This window comes from Equus przewalskii, chromosome 23 (genome assembly GCF_037783145.1).
Source record: "Equus przewalskii isolate Varuska chromosome 23, EquPr2, whole genome shotgun sequence".
Taxonomy (NCBI): Eukaryota; Metazoa; Chordata; class Mammalia; order Perissodactyla; family Equidae; genus Equus; species Equus przewalskii.
In genome coordinates, this window is record NC_091853.1 from 7,127,636 (window position 1) to 7,147,283 (window position 19,648).

At 38.9% G+C, this 19,648-nt stretch overlaps 1 protein-coding gene across 31 annotated transcripts in view; it reads left to right on the top strand.

The window, feature by feature from the left end:
- The window catches only part of DNM3 (dynamin 3), a 565,868-nt gene that overhangs the window by 329,888 nt on the left and 216,332 nt on the right, over window positions 1–19,648 (top strand). The gene's annotated exons all lie outside the window — the stretch shown is intronic.

A 19,648-nucleotide genomic window follows, 5' to 3' on the forward strand; every position in this document is an offset into this window, starting at 1 on the left:
AACATGGGATTGGAATGGAGCAACCAGCAAAAATATGTATTAGACTCTTCAATAAGATTTTGCTTTTTCTCCTTAAATTTTCCATCAGATGAATTTAACTCTATGTATGCATTTCTTAAAAACAAATAGCTCCCAAACTAAATTAAATTGCTTTTATACTTCCTTATGGGCTTTAAAATAATTCTCTATAAGCCAGTGTCTTTTGATTTAAAAAACAAAACAAAACATTAAATGCCTTCAGAGGGGAGGAGGGAATGGTGGAGCTTTAGATTGATCGCACTGTTTTACTTTAAATCAGCTTCCTCACGGCTCCAAAGAGTACTGCATACCAAGTATTTCCAGGTAACCATATAGACCTTATTGTCCATTCCATTCATTCATCTATTTGTTGTTTGTGGTCTGCTGATTCTTCTCAAACTGTTGTTTGGCTTGTTCTGGTATCTATGTCTTGTCTTTCTCACTTGATTTTAAGCTCCTTGAGGACACAGACCTTGCCTATAATTCTGTCTGCTGCATGATGGCTTCTCAAATGGAATCAGATTGATAAACATGTACTGATCAATCTGAGATTTTCCTGAATGTGAAGAGTCAAAGAAAGGGGATTCCTTCTTAAGTGAGAATCAAACCTACTAAAAAATATCACCTTCCTAGATTACATATTTAACATCTTTACTTACCTTTACAAAGACTTTAAAGATAAACTACAATATCGAATCTCTAATGCCTAGGCCATTTGTAGTACATTTGAGAGTGTGCTTAAAATGTGCCACAAAATGCTACAGATGCCGTCTTACTTAAAAATCACTCAGGAGGAATTTTTTAGATGAATGTCTGCTGGGAAACGACTGCCAGGAGAAATGTGGAAACCACATGAAATTCGCTACATAAAGAAATCTGGTTTCCATTTCTGCACCGCATTTTGTGCTAGCAGGAAGAAGATAAACAAGCTGTTTAAAACTAAAGCGAATGGCAAAGGGATTAAATTTTAAAATCCCCGTATCGTAAGTGTATTTTGGAATTTGTGAAATTTAATCCCATCACATTAGGATCCTTTAAGAAGGGAGAAAATGTGTTGAGTCTTCTGGTCTTAGATATCTCAGTGGAATGGATGAGTAATTTTGCTTCCTGTTGATGAGCAGTAATACAACTGTACCATTTACTTCAGTTAAAATTAAAACGAAAGTCTCATTCTAGTCTTTGGTAGACAGACATTATTTTGAGAGTGAGAACAAGGAAGCGAGCAGGAAAACCCTCTTGTTTTGTTAGTTTTACATCATCCCTTCTAAGGCTAGGAGAATTTTACTCTAGTTTTAATTTAGCCATTTAAAACTCTATATGAAAAAAGGTGTATGGGTGGAGTAGATTCAAGGGGAAGCATTGAACTATTTTTATTTTCAGAAAAATATTCTGGAGATTCTTTTTAAGTTTTCTATTTAGCGGCCCTTATACGATGTAAACATGTTATGAAGTTGGCATTTAAAGAGGAATAAACCCAATTAAGATCAAATGGAATGTGAGTAGTAAGAATGTTAACATTTAAAACCTAAAGACCAACCATTCAGACCGTGATTTCCCTTTAACGAATGTGAGCAGAGCGTGCACACACATGTGTGGGGGTAACAGACACGCGCTTCTGAATGCAGCAGGCCTCGCGCTTTGAAAAACCTGTGAGATCAAGAAGATTATAAAATTAATTGATCATACACTTGAGTATATGAAAACTTTTTCTTCCACAGCTTCATTTCCCATTTTGTGGTGGAAAAGGGAAACTGAGTTATTTAAGGTTTGTTTTATATGATCGTATTTAATATGGTGTTTTTTGTTCTTTTCCTGTTTTAGCTTCCAGTCTGAAAACTTTTAGCTGGACATACTTAATAACTAATTCGTAATTCGTCTAAGCTACAGTTATAGCCAAGCGGTCTCAGGTCCTTGGAAAGTGCCATTTTTCACATAAGATAGAAAATAAGCAGGGGTTGGCCTGGTGGCACAGTGGTTAAGTGCGCATATTCCTCTTCTCAGCGGCCCAGGGTTCACCAGTTCTGATCCCAGGTGCGGACGTGGCACCGTTTGACAAGCCATGCTGTGGTAGGCGTCCCACATATAAAGTAGAGGACGATGGGCATGGATGTTAGCTCAGAGCCAGTCTTCCTCAGCAAAAAGAGGAGGGTTGGCAGTAGTTAGCTCAGAGCTAATCTTCCTCAAAAAAACAAAAAAGAAAAATAAGCTTTCAGTCACTTCATTCACTTGTTCTCTCATTCACTCATTCACTCTGTAAACATGTATCAGACTCCTACTGTACTGGAGATAGAAAGATAGATAACACAAAAGTCATGCCTTCAAGGAGTTTGTTTGGGATGACTTCAAGGGCAAAAACAATTGTTAAGAAGAAAGAATGCTTTGCATCTTTTAGGTAATAGATGTTTACACAAATGCTCAGCTCTATCTAACAGTATTCTATTATCTGTCTAAATAGTGCGAAGCTAGGGTTTTTTTCTTGTCTTTTTGTTTTTGTTTTTTCTTAGTTAGGCAGTAGAGTAGTGGTTGAGTGTGCAAGCTGTGGAGCTGGATGGCCTGGGTATGTGTCCAGCTCTACGGCTCTGCTCTGTGACCTTGGAAATGTTCCTTGTCGTCCTTGTGATTTCGGGGTAGTTGTGAGGATTGCATGAATTAGTCTGCGAAAGCTCTCAGCGTAGGGCCTGCTATTTATTAAGCACTTACTAAATGTTAGTCTCGGGGATGATTTTCAAGATATTTAACAACCAGTACTGTGGGGGCACCAACCAGTTAGAACTGCCGTGGGCTGGAAGAATCTGATGTGATTATACTGGAGCGTGTGGTCTGGATATCAGCTCAGGTAGCCCCCATTGGTATTATTGTTTCTACTTAAAACTTCTGAACCGAGCTTTATACCTCCCCCCACCCCATCCTGTGGACCACGGCCCCCGGGCCAGGCCGTGGAGCTCACAGACCTGGGGCTTCTAGATGCTGCAATTCATATTTTTGAAATCTTTTTTTATTTTTAGGTAGCTAGACTTATTTTCATGTTCCAGACAATTCAGGATGTTTTTCTTAGCTAATAACTGCTAGAAACACACTAGAGCCAAGCCCTGGGTTCTCTATTTCTTTCCCTGATGTTGGTTGGTAATTGTGATAGTGCAGGCTTTCTTCTTTTGTTTTTTTCTCCTTCTTTTTCTCCTCTTCTCCTTTCCATTCCTCCCCTTCCTCCTTATCTTCCTTCTTCTTATAAGAGGAAAATAATCTCTAAAGCTAATTGCCTCACTTTTTTTTTTTTTTTAAGAGATGTATACCATAAGTAAATTCATTCTTTACAGTAATTGGCCAAGAGTTTGTGGTTAGGGTAGAATGGATATAAGAGCCTCTGGGGGAAGTTCAAAGACATTAGTGCAGAAGACTTTCTCCTTTTGTAGTCAGAGCACCTGAGTCCCAACACTGCCACTTACTAGTCGCTTAACTATAGTTAATTCACTTGATCTCTGTGTTACATTTCTCCATCTGTAAAATTGGGGTGATGACAATAGAACCTTTCTCATAGGGTGTTGTGAGGATTAAATACGGTAATACTTATCAAGCACTTAGAACATCAATTTCAATAAGCATATTAAATTTATTATACTTATCAAGTGCCTAGGATGTAGTTAGCATTCAGTAAAGTCACTTAATTTATTCAGCAGATATTTAAACTACCTACTACATGTCAGACACTATTCTAGACACTAGGAACACAACAGTGAATAAAGCAGACAAAAATCCTTGCCTTTGTTGTAGTCCAGTGCAATGGAAAAAAAATTAAAGGAAGAAAAAGGAATAGAGAGTCTGGGAAGAGGGTTGCAATGTTAAATCGGGTGGTTAGGAAACATGATGTTTGAGAAAATACTTGCAAGTGGTGAGGACGTGAATATGCACTGCTGGAGAAAGAGCCTTTCAGATGGAGGGAACAGCATATGCTAAGACCCTGAGGCAAGAGTGTGTCTGGAGGTCGGTGGGGCTGGAATAGGGTGAGAGAAAAATTAGGAGGTAGGTTGGTGCTGGAGATGCGCTTAAGATCTGAGTGATACAATGACAGGCATAGAGAGGGGAATCAGGGACGTACCAGTGAAGGCTTCTTGGAGAAGGTAGACCTTGAAAATGAATAGGCAATGATGAAACATATGGAAAAAGGAGAACATTTATGCTAAGGGGATGAACAAGAATGTGAGCCAAGGCACAGAGAGCAGAAGAGGTGGGCTTGGAACACGTCCCAGATAGCCTGTTCCAGACAGAAGGTGAGCAGTGGGGGAGGGGGACCACAAGACTGGATGAATAGAGTGGGATTGGATGATGGCAGGCCTCGAAAGCTAGGCAGAGGACTTTTGGTTTCTGATGATTAAAAAAAATGTTTCTAGTCAATAGAGGTAAACCAATGATAAAATCTCAAAGTCCAACTTTAAAATCCATGTATACATTATATACATAAAATTATGTGAGGTTTGTTTTCAGAAACAAATAAAAAATATGAAATTTAAATGATAGTTTTGATGGAAACAATATTGAAAATTTTTTTAAAAGTACTTACTATTAAATAAAAGATTCTCTGGGGGACAGCCCAGTATCATAGCAGTTAAGTTTGTAACCTCCACTTTGGTGGCCCAGGGTTCCTGGGTTCAGATCCTGGGCACGGACCTACGCACCACTTATCAAGCCATGCTGTGGCAGCGTCCCACATACAAAATAGAGGAAGATTGGCACTGATGTTAGCTCAGGGCCAATCTTCCTGAAGGAAAAAAAGAGAAAGATTGGCAACAGATGTTAGCTCAGGGCCAGTCTTCCTCACCAAAAGAAAAGAAAAGAAAAGATTCTCTAACACTCTACTATGTGAGTTGCAGTTATAAGTATCATGGCTTGATAAACTAGATGTTGCTTTAAATATTGAAATTATAATCCTCTGTGTGAATAATACTGGTGTTGATAGAAAATGGGCATCTTGTTTTAATGGTTCTTTTCTTTATGCCCGTGATCAAGCTTTAAACATAAGGTTGTTTTGCTGGCTGATATGTATACATAATCACATACTCACAAATATGGTACAAAATGAGAAAGGCAAATGAGTGAAGTCATTTAAATGGTTACATACCTCCTTTGGAAATTATCTTGCAATTTGAGACTCATTGGCATTATTTATTAATTTTTGCCTCTTTTAGCTTTCTATTCAATGCTGAGCTGTGCAAAAAGGTGATGGGATGGAGAAAAAAGGCACCTATGGGAAAGAACAAGCACCCTGTTAGATTCATTGGACTTTCCTAACTAGCTCATACTTTTTTTCAACGTAATCTTTTTAGAGAAGGACTTTTACTTGAAAATAAGTTTCCATCATCGAACGACTTCTGTTGCTTTGTTTCTGCTCCAGTAAGTTCATCTCACACCAAGTGATAGCCAAGACTGCCATGGTGAATATAGCCTGCCTTACATAGAACTAAACTTACTTTTCACGTGAATTGGTCCTGCTTAGAAATTTAGCAATATGTGTAAACATGTTTCTTTAACTTCCAAAAGTGAATGAGATTCAGTTCTAAGTTGACTTTCCTGAAACCTTTTTAAAGAAATAGATGATGTGCTTGTCAGTTGAGTGACATGGCATAGAATATTAGGAAACTTGATTCTATTCCTGACTTCACTGTTACCCTGCGGCAGGAGTTTGGCACTGTGTCTGCTCCCTGTTGATGAGTTTCCTGAGAATTTCTGTGAAATAGATGCAAAATATCAGCTAATGCCTGGAATAGATTTTCACTAAGGGACTATACAGAGTTATTAGTCTGCTGTGTGCTGTAAAATGTGCAATACTTAAAAAATCATAATAATTCCTCTATTGATAGATTGAAACACACTGTTTAAAACAGTATGAATTTATTAGCTTTGGTTTGGGGACTGGATTATTTACTCTTTTCATCAGTGATTTTGATGACAGACTTCAGAATAAGTTCATTAGTCTTTGGGTGACACTAAATTAGGCAGCGATGTTAACCTCCTGTATGATCCGAATGCAAAGTGGAACTTGCTTTTTAGTCACACAATGAATAAAAAATAGAATGCAGTTCAGGAGGACTGAATGACTGGTACAGAACTAAAGAGAATAAACAGACCTGGATGTTTTCGTGGCCTCTTTCTCAGCTTAACTTCAGTGTTAGAGGACTCTTATTGAGATTAGAAAAAGTTTGCAACAATATTAGAGTGAAATAATAAGGATGTGAGCTAAAGCAAGAGGGAGTTGCTGACATGGGGCGAAGGGAAGTTATGATATCTGTCAACCAAGAATAATGCTTCTCCTGTGCTTGGCATTGGTCATGTTTGTTTAACGAGATGTGATCCCATTTTAGCATCCGCATTTTAAGGGAGACATGAAAAATTTAAGGAGGGTACCATAGGAGAGCAAATAAAATGATTCTGGATTGCAATCTGGCCGTAGAGAGTAGGGGACAGGGGAGTGAGTTTAAGAAAGAAGGTGTTGTTTTGACTAGGGAAGAAGCTTAAAATCCACTTAACTGTCTTTAAGTAAATTAGATTTCAATGGGAGAAGGATGTTCAGCCACACTTCATCTTCCAAGGGAAAGTAAACAAAATAAATTAGTGTAAATTGCTACCAGAGACTTAGACTGAGTAAAAGAAAGAGTTCCATGGCACTGATTGCTGTTGAACTCCAGGAGGTACTACTGTGATAGCTTGTGGGTTTTCTCTCAGTGATTATCTTTTTAAAATGGGTTTTATCCATTTTGCTTGGATGATTGCTTACCTTATTTCCTAAAAGCATGATTCTCTAAGGCAAAATTTTGGCTGAAGAATATTTGCAAAAGACTTGAAAAATTAGTTCTGTCTCCATCATTTTGTTAGGCTTCTTGCTATTCATGTACGTCAAAGCATTCGTTCAACAAATATATATTGGGCATTGACTTATGTTAGTAAATATTTTTATAATGGTGGGAAACAACAATATATTCTATTATTGTCAGTGAAAAACAATGCGTAGTTTCTTGCCTAACCTCTGCTTTTGATTATTTATATGGAATTTAGTATAAAGAAAATACTTCAAACCTAATACAGTGCAACGGTGTATCTATTGTTGCTTGATTATCAACTTTGAGCTTTCCCTTAGAGAATTCATGATTTTTAAGTTCAAAACATATGATTTTGGGTCAAATAATACACATGAGGGCTGCTTTCCAAACATTTGGCAATAAATTCTGACCTCCTCGTTGATATTAGGTAGCTTAATGTAAGATGTTGTCATAACGACAGTTATTCAGAAACACAAACATGCAAAACAGACAAAAAAGATGGCTTTCTAATGTGTTTCCCCTGCTTCAAAATTACTTCAGTCAGGAGTGAGAAAGATACTTTTTCCTTGAATACTTTTTTATGTTTTTTGAATTTTGAACTATATGAATATATTTCTCATTTTAAAATGTTAACTTATTAAACAATTTTAAAAAATGCTTCTGTTTTGTAATTAAAATTTCTTAAAAATTCTTCTTTAGAATTGAAAAAAAAATCAGGTGTCCCAGAATAAATTGACTTCAATCTGTTTGAACCTGTGCTCAGATCGTTACATGAGAATGTCACTCTTTTCATTATTTTCGGGGCTTCAGGTTAGGTGACGTGAATACTAGCTGCAGAGGGTGTTAGAGATGTCAAATCTCTTAAATATTCCTTCGACAGAGACGCATGTGTTCTTTTCAAGGCACTTACATAAGCAAGTATTTGGTAGGATTCTGCCTCTTCATGCAAACAGGTGTCCCTGAGACTTTATATTGAATCAACCACTTTTTCAAATAAGGAAATAAAAGATGGTTAGAAGCAACTGAACAGTAGCTTTCTACTTTCTCTTATAGTGATAAAGGGGCAGGTGAGAAAACTAGCATTCTTGTTTTTTTTGAGAACTTACTATGTACCAAGATAATAAAATGCAGGTTAAGGCAATAGGCAGTGTTAAGGATTGTGTTCAGCTCAGGGTGCTGTCACTTGGTGTTATGGCCTGAGGACCAGAAGTACCCGAATCCTCCAGAGACCACAGCAACCACTCCCCTCGTGGTTTCTGAAGAAGGAATAACGGCAAAGAAAAGCGAAATAGCACCTCATTATTTGCCAGGGCTTTGGCCCCAAACCCCAGTGTAAGGGCTCTGGCTGGCTGGTCCAGACCAGCTATCCGGAGCAGCCGTTTCTCCTGAGGTGCTGAGGCCCAGATAGCTTCAGACCAAGGGAGGCCTCTTTATCCTAACATCCATATCTGCCTTTTTGCTTCTTATCATGCTCCAACCACATGTAAGAAAGAATCAGGGTTGAGTGACGTGTTTGGGCCTGTGGGAAATGAACCTTGACCCTAAAGATGCCAAGCACAGGGAAGACGTAAACCAGAGGGAGAGCCACGCCCGTGCGTGCTGCTGGGTTCCTGTTCACCCTTGAGCAAGGATGGCCCCGTCTACCAGACCACAGCAGCGCCTCCTCCTCCTGGAAAGGGTGGAGGGGACAGTATGTGAGGAAGATGGTAAGCAGAGTGGTCAAAGAGCACTTTCTCCTAAGGGCCACAGACTTGGCAGTGGTGAGGTTGTATGGAGACGGGAGGGCAGGAGAAGCGGATAAACCAGTGCGGTTCTGCTGTGCTTTTGTTTCCAAGTCCAGGGCACGCATCCCTCGTGTTCATGCCAACAGCACGTGCCGCTCTTTGTCCTGAAGCTCAAGACTTGGCACAAATGCAACCTTGTCATTTCAACCAAGTTTACAAGGTAGGCTCATGATCCAGTGTCAATGATTGCCCGTTTTCAGTCTATCCAAAGAAGCAATCTTCGTAAATCCGGTTACTTGCACACATGTGTTAAAGACCTGATTGGTCCCTAACCGGATTCATCTTTCAAAGTACAGCTTTACTAAGTGGAGGGTGGGTGGGGACTCTGCGAACTATGACTCCAGCTCTTCAGTAAGTCTAAAGTTATCTCAAAATAAAAAGTTGTTTAAAAAGTAGAAAACAAAAAAAGTAGGCAAAAGTATATGTCTTTAAGGGAATAAAGATATTCCTACATGTTTAATATACAAAAAAATACGTAGCTTTTATGTCACCACCTTGCTCAAAAATTTGTAGTGACTTCCTGTAATTTATAGGATACAGTTCAAATTCTTTAGCCTTGGAATTTAAAAATCTCTTCACTCAAGCCCCAGTCTGTAAGTTCCTGTTACCCACCCTGCTCCAAATCTCTAGCCAAACTCGTCTCCTCACTGACACTCAACAGGGATCTCCCTGTAGGGTGCCTTCCTTTCTTCCACCTCGTGAAATGTACAGCAACTCTGCAAGACCCCTGAAAGTCTCACTCTTCCAAGAGGCCTGCCCTGGCCTTCCCTGGCCCAAGGTAGTACCTTGTGCTTCCGTTCTCTTAAAGCAAATATTGCATATAAACCTCCAGTGCTTCTATTTGTTAAAACCACTTATTTTTAATATTAATTTTATGTGTATATGTGTCATCTTTCCACTAGAATTTTTAAGCTGCTTAAAGCCAGGACTTTGTCTATTTGTGGAATTCTCCACATTGCTTAGCATATTTATTCATTCCACAAACTGTTACCTTTTATGTGCCAGGCACTGTGTTGGGTGTTTGGAATATGAAGCAAAATAAAAGGATTTAAGTAAACCTTTCCTGTTTCCCCTTGGCCAGCTTAGCCAGAGGGTCTCTGTTCTGGGCTCCATTGCATCCTGTCCTTACCGTTGTCTTTCTCAGGGGTATCATGCTGTTTTGTTTGTTGGGTTATGTATCTATCTCCTCCTCTAGACTGCAGGCCCCTTAGGGACAGGCGCTGGGTCTGTTTTCATCGCATCCCCAGTACTCAGAACAGCGCATATAGTAGTGCTCAGTATTCGTGCACTGAATGAGACAAATGCTAAGAAACTGAGTCTGAAGGTTGTGGTTAATCGTTGGGATAGTTATGGCTGAGGCCCTCACTTAAACAAGCCATTAGCTTTCAAGCAAACTGCCGGAGAATTGTGATTTTTGGGGCCCTTGTTCTCCTCTGATCAATGTATACTTCTAATCATGATGTATGCGTCATCACCTGCACACCTCGGGACGTAGGATTTATATATACTGTAATGTGGATGCATCTGCCACCATGGCGATCACTTTACATATAGCATCTACAGATATGAACATGCACAAGTGTTGTGAATTCTAGGAACATGTGCTACCGACCCTGTAATCTCTAGCAATAGGTATGGAGTCAGCATTAGACCTGAATCCCTTGAAGGCAAGGAGTCCAATGTGGGTTTTAATCCAACTTTGTATCCCAAGCATCTGGCAAAGCAAGGTGCCTAGAACAGACTATATGCTTAATAAATGTTTGTGGAATTAATAATATGAATAATTACAGTTCCTCTCCCCACTCAACATCTTTTTTTGCTAGTCATTTTAATCTCTTTTGGTTTTTATCAGAGCTGCTAAAAAGTAGAACGCACTGATTTGAGCTTCCTTCTACTCTCCCTCCCTTTGTGCCTAAAATGCTGAAGTGGCTAAAAGTAAGAGCTCCGAGACTGAAAAGGAGCAGCGAAGACTTATGTCAGCCAGAAGTTCATTTTCAGGTCTAAGGAAATGGCAGAGGATTGAGTGCTTTCTGAACTTTAAACTGAAAATTGCTCATTACTTACTAGCAAAGAAAATCTCATGATTCTTTTACATAATTGGGGTCCTTGCTTATTACTAGGAACAAATAGGCACATAGTTTACCTTCAAAGAACTTATCAAAATCAGTGTACTGAAAATGTAAATCTACCTACAGTTGTTTAGCTCACATTGCTCCAAAATATCTCTCAGGAAGTTGAAGGAGAGAGACTCTAAGTTTTTAAACGTTGCCTTGATAACTCATATTTCTACAGTCAGGTTTTTTTTAACGTGCAATTTCCTGCAAAGTGGAGGTACATTCGTCATGCTTTGAGGGTTTGGGTTCTTCAGATAAAAGACTGCAATGGGCAAACATGAACATACCATCTCCAGGAGTAATTATACTCTTTAAGCTTCATGGATGTTATGCTGTTTTCCTGAACATTAGCACAGCTTTGCTCTATTTCCGAATAAAACAAACATTTCCTCATGAATTCAACCACCTATATTATAATTCAGTCTGCAATAGTTTTCAGTGGGTGCTAGGTGAATACTTACTTAATGAATGGATGTTTTTTTCTCAGTATTTGTTCAATACAGTCTCCCTGTCATTTTTTCCGCCTTTTCTTGAAAGGTTGACTACACTGCACTGGGAGAATCAGGAAGCACACCTCCTATTTCTTCATTACGGTCCATCACTTGTTCCTGTATGTGTTAACACAGAGGACAGAAGGAAGCTCACACATTTTAACAAAAGGTTGAGTGGTCGTGGCAGGATGGATGCTTTCAGTAGGGCCAAGTATACAGTTGTTCTATCATCAAGACAATTGTTTGATTGAGAACAGCTCTCTGGAAAAACTCCAAGTATGTGTCTGGATTACCACGGGGTGCTGGAGTGATTAGAATTGCTCATGAGCAACCAAATGCCCTGGCTTGTCTCCACAAAGCAATTGAAGTATAAGGGATCCCTGAGAGACATGACTTAGTTGAAAATATTCTCTTCCTGTTCTAGCCTTCTTTGCCTCGTTGGAAGTATTCAACGCACAGCAGACCTCTGCGCAGGAAGCCCTAATGCAGACATTAGGTTTGCAAGATGTCCCTGTCCAGCTCCATGTGAGTTGGCCCCTCCCACAGTCTTATTGCTTGTAGAGACCCAGGTTGATAAACATGTACAGACATTTTAAAATCGGGTATAGGTTATGAAGTTCTACAAGCCAAATTGTAATAACCGTAGGTGGATGAATCCTCAAATAAAGGGTCTACGCTATTTCTTCAAGAGATGAAACTTGTCATACATTGTTGTGTGAACATTTTCTTCTGTGTTTGGATTTTCAAAGGTCTAGTGGTGCAAATGTTTATAAGTGACTGATAAAAAGTCACAGACGGTGAAAATAGTAGTAGGCTTTGGCTCTATACATTAGCTTTTTTTTAAAAAAAAACAATTATCCCCAAAGTTTAGGTTTCTCCTGACAAGGTTTCACCATAGTATGTTATGCTCAGTTATTGTCACCATGCAACTCCTGTTAGAAGACAGACTTCTTCTCTGTTTCTTCCCTTGGCTGTGTTGAAATTCTGTGTCAAGTGGCATTTCCCTCACTCCAGACACTTTTAAGAAGAAGGTCGCTTCTAATTCTCCATCAGCCTGAGTGGGCTGAGTCCACCCTCTCAGAGCTTGAATGGATCAAACCCCCCTGGGGCCCTGCTTCCTCAAAGCCCTATCTTCCTAGCTATGACTTTGTGACTGTTGCTTTTCAGAAGAAAAACATCCATTGTGTTATTCTCATGAAATCATGAAGAGTCATACAATCTTTTCATCCTCTCATCTGGGCTTTAGGGCTCAGGAAAAACGGCTTTTTGCCTAAGGATATTTAGTTTTCAAATGGTTAAGCCATTTGTTGACTTTTTGGCTTGAAGCTCTCTAAAAGACCGCTAATGCCAATGAACCTTGAACAAGTTGTCCTCTAAAATGTTCTAGTTAACTTGAGTTTGGGAGATAGGAAGTTAACTCGGAGATAGTTAAGTTTAATTTGGGGATAAGAATAAACCTTAGGGAGGTCTTAGGTGACTTAACAGAAAACTCCATGAATCAGCCTGACTTACTAGAAAGAATGTGTTTGCAGCTATGGATGCAGGCTCCTATTTTTCCATTTACTGACTGGGTGACATTGGATTAGTTGTTATTTGATATAAACATCAGTTTCTATAACTTGAAATGGTTTGTTGTGCTATTTAAATGGAATACCCATAATTTTGTTTTGTGCTCTTCTTTTGAAGAAATTTGACTTTGTTTTAATAGCATCAAAGAACTGAGAACAAAACTTACAGTAATACGTTGACTTTTGTAGTATGTGAAGAAAAATCCCTTGCAGCTCTGTTTATAAACTTAGTGGCATTTTTTTCTAAGTATGTTTAGGAAGCAGGTTTGGAAGAAACCAGAATCTATGTACTGCAAAGCAAATTACTTCTCCATAAACGTTTTCAGAGGCGAAGGATTAGACAGTAGAAGAATCACATGAAAAGAAACTAGAGAGTTTTTCGGTTTTGTTCTATTTATGTTTTAAGCTCATACTTTAAGCATTTGATATATGTTAAAGGCATTAATTTTATGTCTTCACAATAACCATGTCAGGTGGAGGTACTGTGAATGTTCTCATTTGATAGATGAGGAAGCGGGACTGAGAAGTCAGATATCTTGCTTCATGTCTCACAGCTAATAAATGGCAAAGCTGCTAGCTGAACGTGAGTATATTGGATTCAAACTTTCAGCAAGTAACTAGGTAGGTAGAGGTGAGGGGGGCAGACTCTGGAGCTAGGCTGCTACCTACTAGCTGTGAGACTTGGGGCCTTCATCTCTTTGTGCCTCCTCAGTTTCATATCTATAAAATGTGAGTGAAAATAGGGTAAAATGAGTTAATTATGTAAAGCTCATAACGTAGCATCTGGAATATGGTAAGGAATTCAGTGTTAATTGGTGGTGTTATTGTCAGTATTATTATAATTATTTTCTCAAGACAGTCACCTTGGGGTCATTTGTTTAAAATTTATTAATGACACATCACAATGTTATTTGTTGGTTTTGTTTTTCTGGCTGAAAGAACCGGGGTGCGTTTGAGCGGGCATTCTCTACATCTGCCCTCCTCTAGTCTGGCCATCTACCCTGACATGAATCCTTAGAAAGTCCACATTTGAAGAAGGCTGGTGCATTGTACCTTTTTGTACCCAAATTATAAAGAAGGAAAATTGAATTTTTGAGTTACTAGGGATCATGCCAGCTCTGTCTTCATTTTATGCTAAACTAAACAGAAAAATATTTAACTGAAGTGATATTTCTACACTGTTGGGAATGGTGATGTTATCTTTCATCAGCCTGGAGTTTTAACTTCTGTCCATCATTGAGTTCACAATCTCTTTCTATATCCTTGTCTAGTATTTCTGTTCCTTTTCGACATAACTTCTGAGAAATGGAGATCAATTAGTTTTGTACCTCAAAAGACATACCTCCAGTTGCCCTAGTGGGTCCAAAGGGAGCTGTGAGGAAGAGCACATAATTTCAGACAGAGGGGAGTTTGTAACTGGTCTGAATTAGCTAGTGATATTGGTTCTTTCCTCTCATACTTCTTCTGTATTATCTTCTTCATTCAAGTTTAGCTATTTTGACTTTCTGGGAACACATAAACCATAGAATGATTTCTTTCTAGTCATTATGATCATATTAGCGAATAACATTACATTTTATTTAGACATAGAATTTAGTGTCCATGATAAAAGTATATGAGTAGAACATAAGAATGGGGTTACCTGAGTCAAAATTTACCTCTTGGGAAGGTATGACCTTGGAGAAGGAAGGGAAGTAAATTGGTTGTGTATTTTATTTGAAATTCTTGTTTCCTTATTTAAAATGGTTGAGCAGCGGAGCTGGATACTGTCTGTCATGACTCCGTGGTATCTCAGCACCAGCTTCTCCTTGGTGGAGAGTGAGGAGACGCAAACATGCTTTGGAAAACATGCTCATTTCAACCTTAGATAGAAGAGTTGATGATGACAATATTGAATGGTGTTTGTCAAATTGACTTAACCAATATTTATTGTATATTCATCTTGAATTGTGCTGATTTCTGTATCCAGATGATAGATATAAATAAATAGGGCAGTGTTAAACAAAAAAATCCTGTAAATAGCAGTTCTTGAGTCTTTATTCTCTCTGTTGTAGAGAGAGACTGAGAAGAGGAGATGTGTAATTGTGTTCCAGACACCGGAAATCTCAAGCATAGAGGCTTGGGAACACGAAAGAGTGATGTAGTCAGGGAACTTCACATGTGACGGGAGAACAGCACCTGGTGCCTAGTGCATAAGAGGCGCTTGCTATTTATGAATGAATAAATATTTGTTGAAGGAATAAACAGGTCATCTTGAAAAGAATGATGGGAAACGTGTGTGGAATGTAAAGAGGGGCAGGGTAGGGAGCCTGCTGAAGACCTGAAACTTGATCCTTCTGGTACGTGGTTCCTAACTGGGTGCTGCTGCCCAGTGAGGAAGACCAAGCTCTTCATAGGTGGGCTTCCAAGACTTCACTTTTCCATTTTTGTTACATCTGTGAACACATGCTATTCTGCAGATATCTACCAGCCCTATGCTCAGTTGTGGATTGTGTGATGCGCTATAGAGAAGGGTACAGCTATGCACATAAAAAGATGGTGAGCCATAGTGATAGGTAGTGGGGAGATCTTAAAGAGGTTTGAGCAAGGAAACAATGTAATTAGGCTTTTGTTTTAGAGACTATTCTAATAGAGGTGTGGAGGATGGATTGAAGTGAGGAAAAACTGGAGACAAGGAGAACATTCAAGAAGTGAATGTTATTTGTGTGAAAGATGACGGATGCCAGAACTAAGGCACTGACACTGTAGACAGAGAGAAGCGGAAGGAAGGAGATGTTGAAATGACAGAACTGACAGACTTTTGATGGAGCGATTGAATGAGAAAGTTGAGTGGCTGGCCCACTGGCGCAGGGGTTAAGTTTGCACGTTCTGCTTCTCGGCAGCCTGGGGTTCACTGGTTCGGATCCCGGGTGCGGACATGGCACCGCTTGGCAAAAGCCATGCTGTGGTAGGCATCCCACGTATAAAGTAGAGGGAGATGGGCATGGATGTTAGCTCAGAGCCAGTCTTTCTCAGCAAAAAGAGGAGGACTGGCAGTAGTTAGCTCAGTGCTAATCTTCCTCAAAAAAAAAAAAAGAAAAAAAAGAAAGTTGAAAGAGAGAGAAGAAAGACTCAGGGATGATTCCAAGGTTTTGGTTAGGCGAATGGGCAGAAAGGCGGTATGAACAAGCAAACAGTGAATCCAGGAGAAGGTGCAGTGGTAGAAATATTAGGGATAGTAATTATTTCAGTTTGGGATATATTCAGATTCACAAATATGTGAGCCATCCAGGCAAAGATGTCCAATTGAAAATATAAGACTTGGTCTCAAAACAGACGTTTTAATCCTGAAGCTAACCAGGGAAAAGTCTTATGTCAAAGAATGATTTCAGGGCAAATTAAAAAAGGAAATAAAACTGTAGTTAGATTTACTTCTGATTAGAAGTATTAAAGTTTACAGTTAACAGTTAAGATAATTCATAGCATTCATGTTTGCCGTTCAAAGGTTTAATATTCGTTAATTTTGCTAGGCCTACAATTTCATATGTACAAGATGAATATAAAAGCTCATTCGTCCTTGAATGGCGATGCCTACAGTTTAAGTCTTTCCGGATCATATGATCAGGACCAAGCTGGCACAACAGTTTTTGGAGTCCACGTACCTGAGAGGAAATGAGCATCTTAAACGCTGAACTTGAAATTGTGATGAGGCAATCGTGATGCCGTAACCTTATGTTCTAAGAAATACTGATCTTAAACTGACTAGAAATACTTAAACTGATGCAATTCTTTATAACATATGCTCTCTGGGAAATGAAGGGAGACTATTATGCTTTCAAATATTAGAAAATATTTCTTACAAGTACTATAGTTGAACCTTAAACAAATTTGATGATTGAATATAGAATGAGTTGTGTTTTTTTTTTTCTTTTTTCCTGGGCTTGAGTCCATCAACTCAGGAAGGAAATATAAATTAATGAAGCATAAGTTTAAGTTTTAAATGCAAGATTTTGAGACCTTTCTTGCTTAACTGTGGGTCCATTGTCAAGTGAATATGCTCTGTTTTGAAATAAATGTGACCATAAGTGAATGGAGAAGATTTGAGACCAAAAACACATTTTTCCTTGGCAGCATCTGAGCCTTGGGCACCAACTCTTGATTTTTACTGTTTGGTTTAGAAGGGACTGACAAGTTACACCTTGGTGATTTATCTTCCTTGGCTGACATTTTGAACAAATGCCTTAGTGTTATACTTAGAGTTAATGTAGTACTTAATGTTTCCTTTTCTTAGTCTTTAATATTACTTGTTAATTTACCTTATATCAGAGAAGGTGTGCTAAAGCGTCCGGTAAGAGCAATGTCTAATGATGAAGGGGTGGTAGACTGTCCCATGGATGGCACGTAGACTGCAAATACAGCATTTATTTTTTATTTTGTTTTATGTTTTCATAAATAGGTAAAGGATATTGCTGTGTTTCAGATTTATTCTCTAATATTAAAGGTACTCACGATAAGCATTTATTATGGATATTCATGAGCATTTTCTGAATAAGATGTCATGAAAAGGCTCAGAAAGGTGCCGTTTACCTAAGTTGCTTTATATTTTTCAAGAAGAGATACTTAAATGGAGAGATCACCATTAAGTTGTGGAAGTACTGATTTTTAAAAATTATCATCTTATTCCATTCATTAAAGATGCTGTGTTCTAATATGACAACTACTAAAAATTATATTCATAATAAAGCCTATGTGTTTCATTGCCATGCACTTTCTCCTGATACTGCTCAGGTATCTTCTAAATTGCTGTCATTGTTCACACAGAGACAAGGTGAAGAGTGTGACTAGATCAGCACAAATGTATTCCCACTTTTGTAAAAATAACAATATACCGAGGGCGAATCAGTACTATCTTTATTTGCAATCAACAATCCTCTTACCCGTTGTGTGTGTACCTTGATTTTCCTCTTTAATTTTTTTTTCTCAAAGATTGGCACCTGAGCTAACATCTGTTGCCAATCTTCTTCTTTTTTTCTTCTTCTCCTCAAAGCCCCTCAGTACATAGTTGTATATTCTAGTTGTGAGTGCCTTCTCTTTAATTTTTAAAAGTGATTACAAGTAAACTGATATAGCAGGCAAATCATATATGTTAGTGACTCAAAACCTTTTGATAATGATTCATTTATTAATAATTATTGAGTGCTTATTATACTTACAGGGTGTGCTATGGAAAAAATTGAGTAAAGAAGTAAGGTGTCGTCCATATTTCATGAAGAGCCAACAGTCGCCTATAGAAGTATCCATTCATATATTTAATTTCAGGAACATTAGAAACCCATATTATTTGAAACCAAGTGAGCAGTATAGTTAATAAGTACAAATAAGAGCCTGGAGGAGGGAGAATGTCTAAGAACTAATAGTAAGAAAGAAGATTTCATGAAGGAGATGGGAGCTGAGGTGTACTGTTCTCCCATTTTATTATAAAAATTTTCAAACATTCAAAAGTTGAAACAATTTACAGTGAATACCAGTATACCCTCTACCACTACCACTGATATTGTTACTATACTTTTTTTTATCACATAGGAAATATATTTTAATAATAAGTGAAACTTAGACAGGTCCAGCTCAGAGGATCAAAGTGTGCTCCAGGTTGGGAAAAGATAGAAGAAAAATTTTGTAATAGCCAGCCCCCAAAGATCCCTCTAGGCACTCTTTTATAATCCCCTCCCACTTTGTACCAGGGTTGCCCTGTGTGACTGTGTAGGCTAAGTCATCCCACCCCCTCGCATTTGTGAGTACTTTACTGCTGTGGGGAATGGGGCTCGTTTCTACCGGGCAACTCTAAGAAGTGGTGTAGAGCATACAAAGTTGTCTGACCCAAAGGATGAGAAAGCTGGAGGATTTAACCACTAACCCCCATCTGTTCATGCCCTAATCGCCAGAATCTGTAAATATGTTATATGGCAGAAGAGACTTTGTGTGTATGATTCGTGAATATGTTAAGGATTTTGAGAGGAGATTATCTTGGACTATCTGAATGAGCCCAGTGTAATCACAGGGTCCTTATAAGAGGGAGGCAGTAGACTTAGAGTTAGAGAGAAGATAGAAGGATGGAAGCAGAAGTCAGAGAGGAGACAGGATGCTACCTTACTGGCTTTGGAAGAAGATGGAAGAAGGAACCGCAAGCCAAGGAATGTAGGGAGTGGAATAGAAAGGAAATGGATTCTCCCCTAGTGTCTCCCAAAGGGAATCAGCCTGGCTCAAATATTTTAGACTTCCGATCTCCAGAACTGTAAGATGATACATTTGTGTTGCTTAAAGCCACCAAGTTTGTGGTAATTTGTTACAATAGCAATAAGAAACGAATACAGTGACTAACAGAATATGTCAGAAATGAAGGTATATCACTTCTGAGGCAATTAGGCTATGAAAGACTATAGCTTCTGTCTTGGGCTCTTTCCCTCTTGGATCATTCACTCTGGGAGAGGCCGGCTGGCATGTCATGAGGACTCACAGGCAGCCTGTGGAGAGGCCCACTTGGCAAGGAACCGAAACCTCCAGCCAGTGGCCAGCAAGGAAGTGAGGCCTGTCAGTCGCCATCTGAGTGAACTTGGAAGCAGATCCTGCTTGGGTTAGCCTTGAGATGACTGCGGCACCAGCCAGCAACTTGACTGCAATCCATGGGAGACCCTGAGCCAGAATCACCTAGCTAAGTCAATCACAGATTCCTGACCCATGGAAACTGAGAGGTAATGAATATTCATTGTTTTAAGCTGCTTAGTTTGGGTACAGTCTGTTATGCAGCAAAGGATAACTAGTAGAGAGTTGAAAAGGTAGATTGAGGAGAGACTGTGCAAGATTTGAATGCTGTATTGATAGACTTCT